The sequence below is a fragment of the Pinus tabuliformis genome, chromosome 8, assembly GCF_031772625.1.
Source record: "Pinus tabuliformis cultivar Carrire ecotype Pingquan chromosome 8, CPIR1, whole genome shotgun sequence".
Classification (NCBI taxonomy): Eukaryota; Viridiplantae; Streptophyta; class Pinopsida; order Pinales; family Pinaceae; genus Pinus; species Pinus tabuliformis.
This window is the reverse complement of record NC_142294.1, coordinates 463446471-463454143: the sequence shown is the minus strand read 5'-3', so window position 1 is coordinate 463454143 and position 7673 is coordinate 463446471. Positions and strand designations below refer to the sequence as shown.

At 36.0% G+C, this 7673-nt stretch overlaps 1 pseudogene; it reads right to left on the bottom strand.

Annotated features, from left to right (window-relative positions):
- Window positions 1–1842, bottom strand: LOC149236048 (SNW/SKI-interacting protein A pseudogene; annotated as a pseudogene).
- Window positions 1843–7673: the final 5831 nt, after the last annotated feature.

The following is a 7673-nucleotide window of genomic DNA, read 5'->3' as shown; positions in this document are numbered from 1 at the left end:
TTTCTCTCGAGGCATTAACAACGACCAACCTCTCACAAAAGAAGCGCTTACCAGTTTTTGGCAATAGTCAAATTTAGCGCCCTCTCTCAAAGTCAACACGAGTCCTACTGGAGCCTCCTTCATAACTTTCCTTCATTGCAGACCCAGCACTTGCCTTCATGGTTCCTCCACCTCCAATCTTGTCCATTGCTTTCTTCCCTTTCTTCACTTCCGTCAAGAACTGATCCAAACCAAATGGATCAGCTTCTTCTGCATCCTTTTCAAACTCAACAGGTCTGTCCCTAGGTCCACCCCTTTCAGTAGCACCAGCAAATCCTTTATCAGCTCTGAAACGGTCAGTCTTAAGCACCTTATCAAGCTGTTCATCTGCCCCTCCGTACATTTCATTATCTGCATCCTTCTTGGGTCTATAAAGAGTGGACAGTGTGTTATGAGCAGTAAATAGACCTTTATCATAAATATTGTACTGATCATCAGTTGCAAATCCAGACTCCATGCCCTTCTCCTGGTTGAATAGTCTCTGATCGTAGGCAACTTCACCTGTACCTGCAGTGGTATTGGCCATTCCGAGCGCAATTTTCTCACTAACATCACGGTCTCTGTCTCTGGTAATCTTGCTTTTCTTCCCAACGTGCCCTTCTTTAGCCTCCAACCTTCTTTCCCTTTCTCTCTCCCTTCTCCTCTCATCGCGAAGTGCTTCACGCTTAAGCCGTTCCTCTCTTTCCTCTTTATTCTCTCTTATGTTCTCCTTGGGGGCATCACGATCAGACTCCATCTTCCTTTCACTGCCACCTGCAAAGGGCGTGACAGTTGCCCTTTCAGGTACTCCAATAGCGACCTTATCACCACCACCAGCACCGGCTCCGGCACCTGCTCCACTTCTCTCCATCCTAGCTCGTTGAGACAGAGCACGCAGTTCCTGTTCTTTCTTCTCCTTCTCCTTGAGCATCAACTCCTTCTGGATCTTGGATCTCATCTCAACCGCCTCTCTGGCCTTCTGTTCAGCTACATACAACGCCTCTGAAAGCTTCACAAAGTTGTCATTAATCTGGACCTCCTGGAGCCCTCTTCCATCAGCCGCAAGACGCTTGTCGAGCGGAATTGTATACCCTTTGGGATTCTTCCAATTGGAGATGCAAGGTGGGATTTTCCAGTCTTGCTGATCCTTGACAGTCACAGGCCTCGGAGGTGAATGCATAACAGGAACGGGGGGTGATCCGGAAGCTTTTGGTACCCTCTTATGTTTGAACTTGGGAGGCTCAAGAGGATCCTTGGGCATCTCAACCATCCTAATAATCCTTTCTTTCACACCGGAATTAAAAGCCACTGATTGCTGTGAAGGCGTGTATTTGATATGGGTTGCTTCAGAGGACTGCTGGGGGACATTCTTCGGCTGTGCGGCACTGAGACGAACATTTACAATCTTTTCCAGGGTTGCCTTTGTTCTTAGGGTTCCCTATGTTGAGAATACACAACCTTGGATGCATTCTCGTTCTACTTAACAATGGCGTCGAAGGCTATATTGCCCTGTGCATCAACGCTCACGGGCAGAATCTTGGTGTCTTTCCTTTCTTCCTTGCGCCCCATGTCCAGTGGATATTGGGCAATGTGAATCTCTGGGAAGGCGCCCCCATCGCCGAAGTCTTCGATCTTGCGAGGGACAAATCCTGCCCGCTTCCCGTAAGGGGGTATTTGTTTAACCTTTACGACCGAATTGGGCTGGTGTTGATCTACCCGATCCCTGAACCATGGATCCGAAGCAAAATCATACTGTGGCCCGTTGTTTACCTTGGGAGCTGGAAGGCTCCCAAGTAGTGATCCTGCCATCTTCGAAAACGGACTAAGCACTGAACACAGAAGAACAGATAATACAATTGAAACCTAGTCCAAAAAGAGCTTCAAAATGAAACCTGGCGCTTCTGCAGAGAGAATAATTTGAGGGTTTTATTTATATTTTTACCCGTGGAATGAAGAATCGGCGCTCCGTTCGAAGAATTTCAAATTCTCTTCGAAGCTCTGCAGTTGAACATCGGAGAGCAGCACAAAACCCTGATCGAAAAAATGAAACCCTCTCTGCGGTAAGCTGTCAAAATACTTATACGGGACCATGCAGGTTACAATGTGAATTTGTTGGTCGGCAGCCGGCTCGTTGAAATTTAAATAAATCCTTCAAAGATTTATCCCATCGATTTTCTCCCCTTGTGTTTTCGGCGGTGAGTAAGTTTAGTGGTGGTGCGTAAAATAATTTGGCATAATGAAATTATCTCATGAGTTTATTGAGGTTCAAGTCTCCCCGTTACCTAGATTTGTAATGGAAAAATATTGGAAAATAAAATACCTTTTCTAAAATAACATTAAAATTAAGGCAAGGAATTGGGTATCTCTTCTAGTTTCATTAAGATCCCTTCATGTTGTTTAATTGATTTGATATTATTATTTGAACCTTATTTTTCATTTTGAGTTTTAAGTTCTTTATACGGTGTAATGCTTTATCAATGTTGTAAAGTTAGATTTAATCAACTTTTTTTAATGAAAAATTGTTTTTATTTGGTTAAGAATTTGCCTTTTTTGAAGGTAAAGAAATAGATTAATTACTGAAGATTCAAAATATCTTGCAAGAGTGAAATTACTAGCAAGTAATTATAAGTGGTATAGTTTTTCTTTAATAATAATAATGAGTCAACCTATATTAGCCTAGCAGATAACAGTTAGTGATGGTTATCCTCACTGTTGGTTTTATAATTGAGTTATGATAGATTTTCTCACTCTTTAAAAATAAAAATAAAAATAAGTAATATGTTACACTTGCTTTATACATTATGGAATCTAACCTTTGATTATATGTTGTTCTTTATAAGTAACATTATCCATGAGTGCCCGTGAACTACATGTTGAATTGCATGTTGTTCGTACATTCCCATAGAATGGGAGAACTTGAAATTCCTTTGCATTATAGAGTCGTTGTCCATAGACTTTATGAAGAGGTGAAAGTCAAAATTAGGTTCCAAATAAGGTTTTACGACACATGCCAATTATTCCTAGACTACAACGGATGTTTCGTTGTAAATCTCTTGCACAATTGATGGATTGGCATGCAAAGAATAGGAGTAAAGATGGATTCATGCGAATTCCTATGGACTCCAAAGCAATGAAACATATAGAGGAAAAATGGCCAAGAAAATTCAAGGATGAACCTCGCAGTGCTAGGTTAGGACTTGCAATGGATGGAGTGTGCCCTTTCTCTTTCCTAAGCTCAAATTATAGTGTTTGGCCAGTTGGACTGATAGTATACAATATTCCCCCATGGATGAGTGTTAGAAAGGAACACCTTATGCTAACTCTCATCGTTCCAGGAAAACATCAAGTGAAAAAAATGGATGTTTACATTGCACCTTTTATTGATGAGATGCAATTGTTATGGAAAGGCATAAGAATGTATGACATATCACGTCCTCCATCAAATAGGTCCTTCATGTTTTATGGCATACTATGTTGGACAATTCATGATTTCCCAGGACTTGGTGTTTGTTCTGGTAAGAGATCAAATAATTTGCATATTCGTAGTACATCATAATTTATTTTCAATTCAAGTTGTATATAAGTATTACATTATTATTGTTTTCTTATGTAAGCTAGTTATTGATTATAGGGCTACAAACAAAAGGGATTTTTGCATGTCCAAGATGTGTAGAACAATTTGAGGGGCGATATTCTAAAGATCTACACAAAGTTATATATGCAAACAACAGGGTTTTTCTACCACCTGACCATAAGTTCAGAAGCCGCCTAAAGAATCAATTTGATGGAAAAATTGAAAATAAACCTCCTCCCAAGGTTATGGGTCCAGCTGATTGGCTTAAAATGTATGGAGATGCTGAATCAAAAGCTTGGAACCATTTTTTTCGTCATGATCATTCAATTGAGGAACCAGAACAAGTTATGGTTGAAATGCCAAAAGGAATGAAAAGGAAATCCATATTTTATGATCTCCCTTACTCAAAGGATCTATTAATATCTCATTTAATAGATCCTATGCATGTTTTCAAAAATGTCCCTGATTCTATTTTTCGACATATATCTAGCAAAGATAAAGACACTTTGTCATCAGGGAGGGATATTGCTCTTTCACGTACCAAATTTGATAGAAGACATTTGTGGCCAAGTAAGGAAAATGAATCATATGCAGAAGCTCCATGGATACTAAAAAGGAAAGAGTTAGATCAACTAAAAAATGTGATTCGTTCAATAAGAACACCCACTGGATATGGATCATCATTGAATAAAGCTTTTACAGTAGAGGGACATATCACAGGATTCAAAACACATGATTATCACAATTTTATGACGGTATTAACATCAATTAATTGTTATTCTTATCATTTACTTACTAAAACTTATTTTGATATATTATGATAAATCAATACTAATGAACTATAATAATTTGGTTTGATAGCATATCATGCCACTAGCAATAAGAGGGGATTCATGACTTACAACTGACTTAAGGAATTCCATATGTCAATTGTCAGCCTTTACGAGGTATGTGGTCGCTTGATATTTACAAGGTTTTACATGGTATGAAATGTTCCTCTATATGATACAATGATATATTATATCTCATTCTAAATGTCACTAAAAATTCATACTAACTTAATGACAATATCTAATTAGGTGGGTGACCTCTAAAGAGATCCATGAGTCTGAAGTGCCAAGATGGAAGAAAGAAATCACAGAAATTGTATGTGTATTTGAAAAGGAGCTCTCTACAAGTTTCATGGACCTACAGGTCCATTTACTTATACATCTAGTTGATGACAGTGAAATGGCAGGTATCATTTCAACAAGATGGATGTTTTTCTTTGAGAGATACATGAAAAACCTAAAAAGATATGTCCGATAGAAGGCACATCCAGAGGGTTGCATGGCTGAAGGGTATGTACTAAATGAAGCATTTTTCTTCCTATGTGAATTCCTTGGTAAATATTTTGAAGATGGTGCACAATTTTGGGATCAAGAACGTGCATCTGATATTATAGATGGAGAAAAGCCTCAAACTAATGGTGTTCAAGAAGTAATTGGTATGTAAAATATTCATTATTATAGTTATTTTAGAATCATTTACTATATCATTTTGGGCTTCCCGAATTGAAAGAATAATATTTTAAGTTTGAATTATACATGTTGATTTTTAATAGGTGTTGATGAAAGTGTTGTGCTCAACAAATTTGTCCTCTACCAAATGGAATTCATGAATAAATGGATTGATATGTATGATATAAAAAGGAAAGAAGTGTTAGAAGCAAGGAAACAATTTAAGATATCAAACCCAAGGAATACCCCACTTCCCACTAATATTTCCGGTCAATGGGGAAAAGAATGCACAATAGAATGGGTTTCTAAACAAATTCAAAACCAAATAGATGAGGAAGGAATAGATGCAAACATAATAGAAGATGAGATCAACATGTGCAGAGGATGTGAAAAAAAGGTAAATTTTGAATTATTACAAAATGTTGCTTGAATACATTAATCACATTGTTAACTATTTAACTATGCACAATCATATTTAATTTCACTCAAGTAAATGGCTTGTCACAGGTGAGGAAGTATCCTGCAATGTGGGCATACAGTCATCATTATCGTGTAGAAAGAGTAGATGCAAAAAGACGATCCTTCGATTGTGGTGTCATGGTTGATTTCAAGCAATCAAGTCGAGCAAGTTCAAAAGATAAAAATGTTATTGAAGGGAATCTTCAATACGTTGGAAAAATACAAGAAATTATTGAGTTAGATTACCGCTCTTTCAAATGTAGTATTTTTAAATGTAAATGGTATGAAGCATTTAACAGGACACGGAGACATGATATCCATAGTGGATTGTTTTCTATAGATTCATCAAAATACCTACCACTGGATAAGGAGCCCTATGTTCTACCAATTCATTGTGAGCAGGTATTTTTTCACTAAAACAATATAAGAAATATAAGAAATAACGGTTGTATGTAATTTTGTAATTCATTTTTTATTGTGGATATATACATTCTCATTGATAATAAAATTTGATACCACTGGAGATCTAATATATTTATCTTCTTCACATGCAGGTTTTTTTCTATGAAGATATTTTGGATCCAAAATGGATATTTGTCATTCATTATGATCCAAGATTAAGGCATATATTCGAAGATGCCTCAATCAATACAGAGAAAAGTAATGATGACCAACCAAATATAGTTCAAGAATCAGGGAACATTGAACAAATTGGCATCAATGATGATGTTCAAGATGATGATGTTCAACCAGAGGACTGTGAACTAGATGATGGTGACAACATTCCTTTAGCAGTATGGACAAGCAGGGCTAGAGGTGTATTTTCACAAAATGATAAATTAGATGAGGCAATTCACCATGACAACCAACAATTTCCAAAGGCAAATGATCTTATAGAAGAAGGCAATATTGATGATATACAATATGAAGATCAAATTAATAGATCTGGTAACACTGATATTTTTGATGACGAAACAACTTTTATTGATACAGAATATGATGAAGGTGAAGATGAGGATGATCACAATATTACTTTAGCAGAATGGTTTAGGAAGAGTAATATTAATTTCTTGCAAGAACATATGAACATTGACAAGGAAGCATTGGAAGACATAGATGCAGATGATAACATAAATGAAGACTTCTAGATAATTTACAAGGTATGTCATTCATGTTTAAATAAGGACAATTATTATGTCCCATTTTCAAATGATTCATTGTTATTTGGTTGTAATAGTCATTTAATTACCATGTTTAGAACTCATAATCTAAATTGGTGTTTTGAATATTCTTATAGGTATACTCATTACTTGATGCAATTAATGTCATTAAAATGTATGTTAGTTAATATGGTTTGTTGGTTGGAAATAACAAGCTCAGTTAGTTAGATAAGAGTTACTATGGTTAGTTTCATCTATTAGTTGAAAATGGTTAGAAATAATATGAAGTTATGACTGAGACAAAATGAAAATAATTTATGTGTGTATAAATTGTCACATATTGTGAATATAGACAAATATAGCTTAACACACAAATATAACTTGTTAAGTTGAATTTATGGAATTAATTAACACAAATATATTAAACTACACTAAATAAAAATTCGAATTATTAAGGATATTTGGATGGGTAATGAAGGTGATTCAAATTTTCTACTGAGTTTATTCATTTTTGTGATCAATAATAACTTTCCCACACGCAGGTAATATTTTCCCCATATAGGGAATCCCTAATGGCATAGGGTCCCTATCATTGTATTGTTGTCATTGTTATCATCATTTAATCATCATCCTCATTGCCATTGTCATCGTCATCATATTCACCATCGCCACCACTATCATAGGTCATTTTTGATAACGATTATCATCATATCTTCCTTGGTTTCTAATATATATATGTATATGATGATGATGAGAAAAAAAAAAAAATCATTGGTCATAAAAGGTTACCATACGTCTAGACTATCTTTAAAGGTAGATCAAATTATTTTTTTGCACACTTCCAAAACATATGGTTTCTATTCCAAGGTAGATCTTGAACACATTGATGAATGCAACTTTGTCTTGGATGTATCATCCAAGCATTCTGTATATTTACAAGTTCACTTGTCATTTTCATTGTTT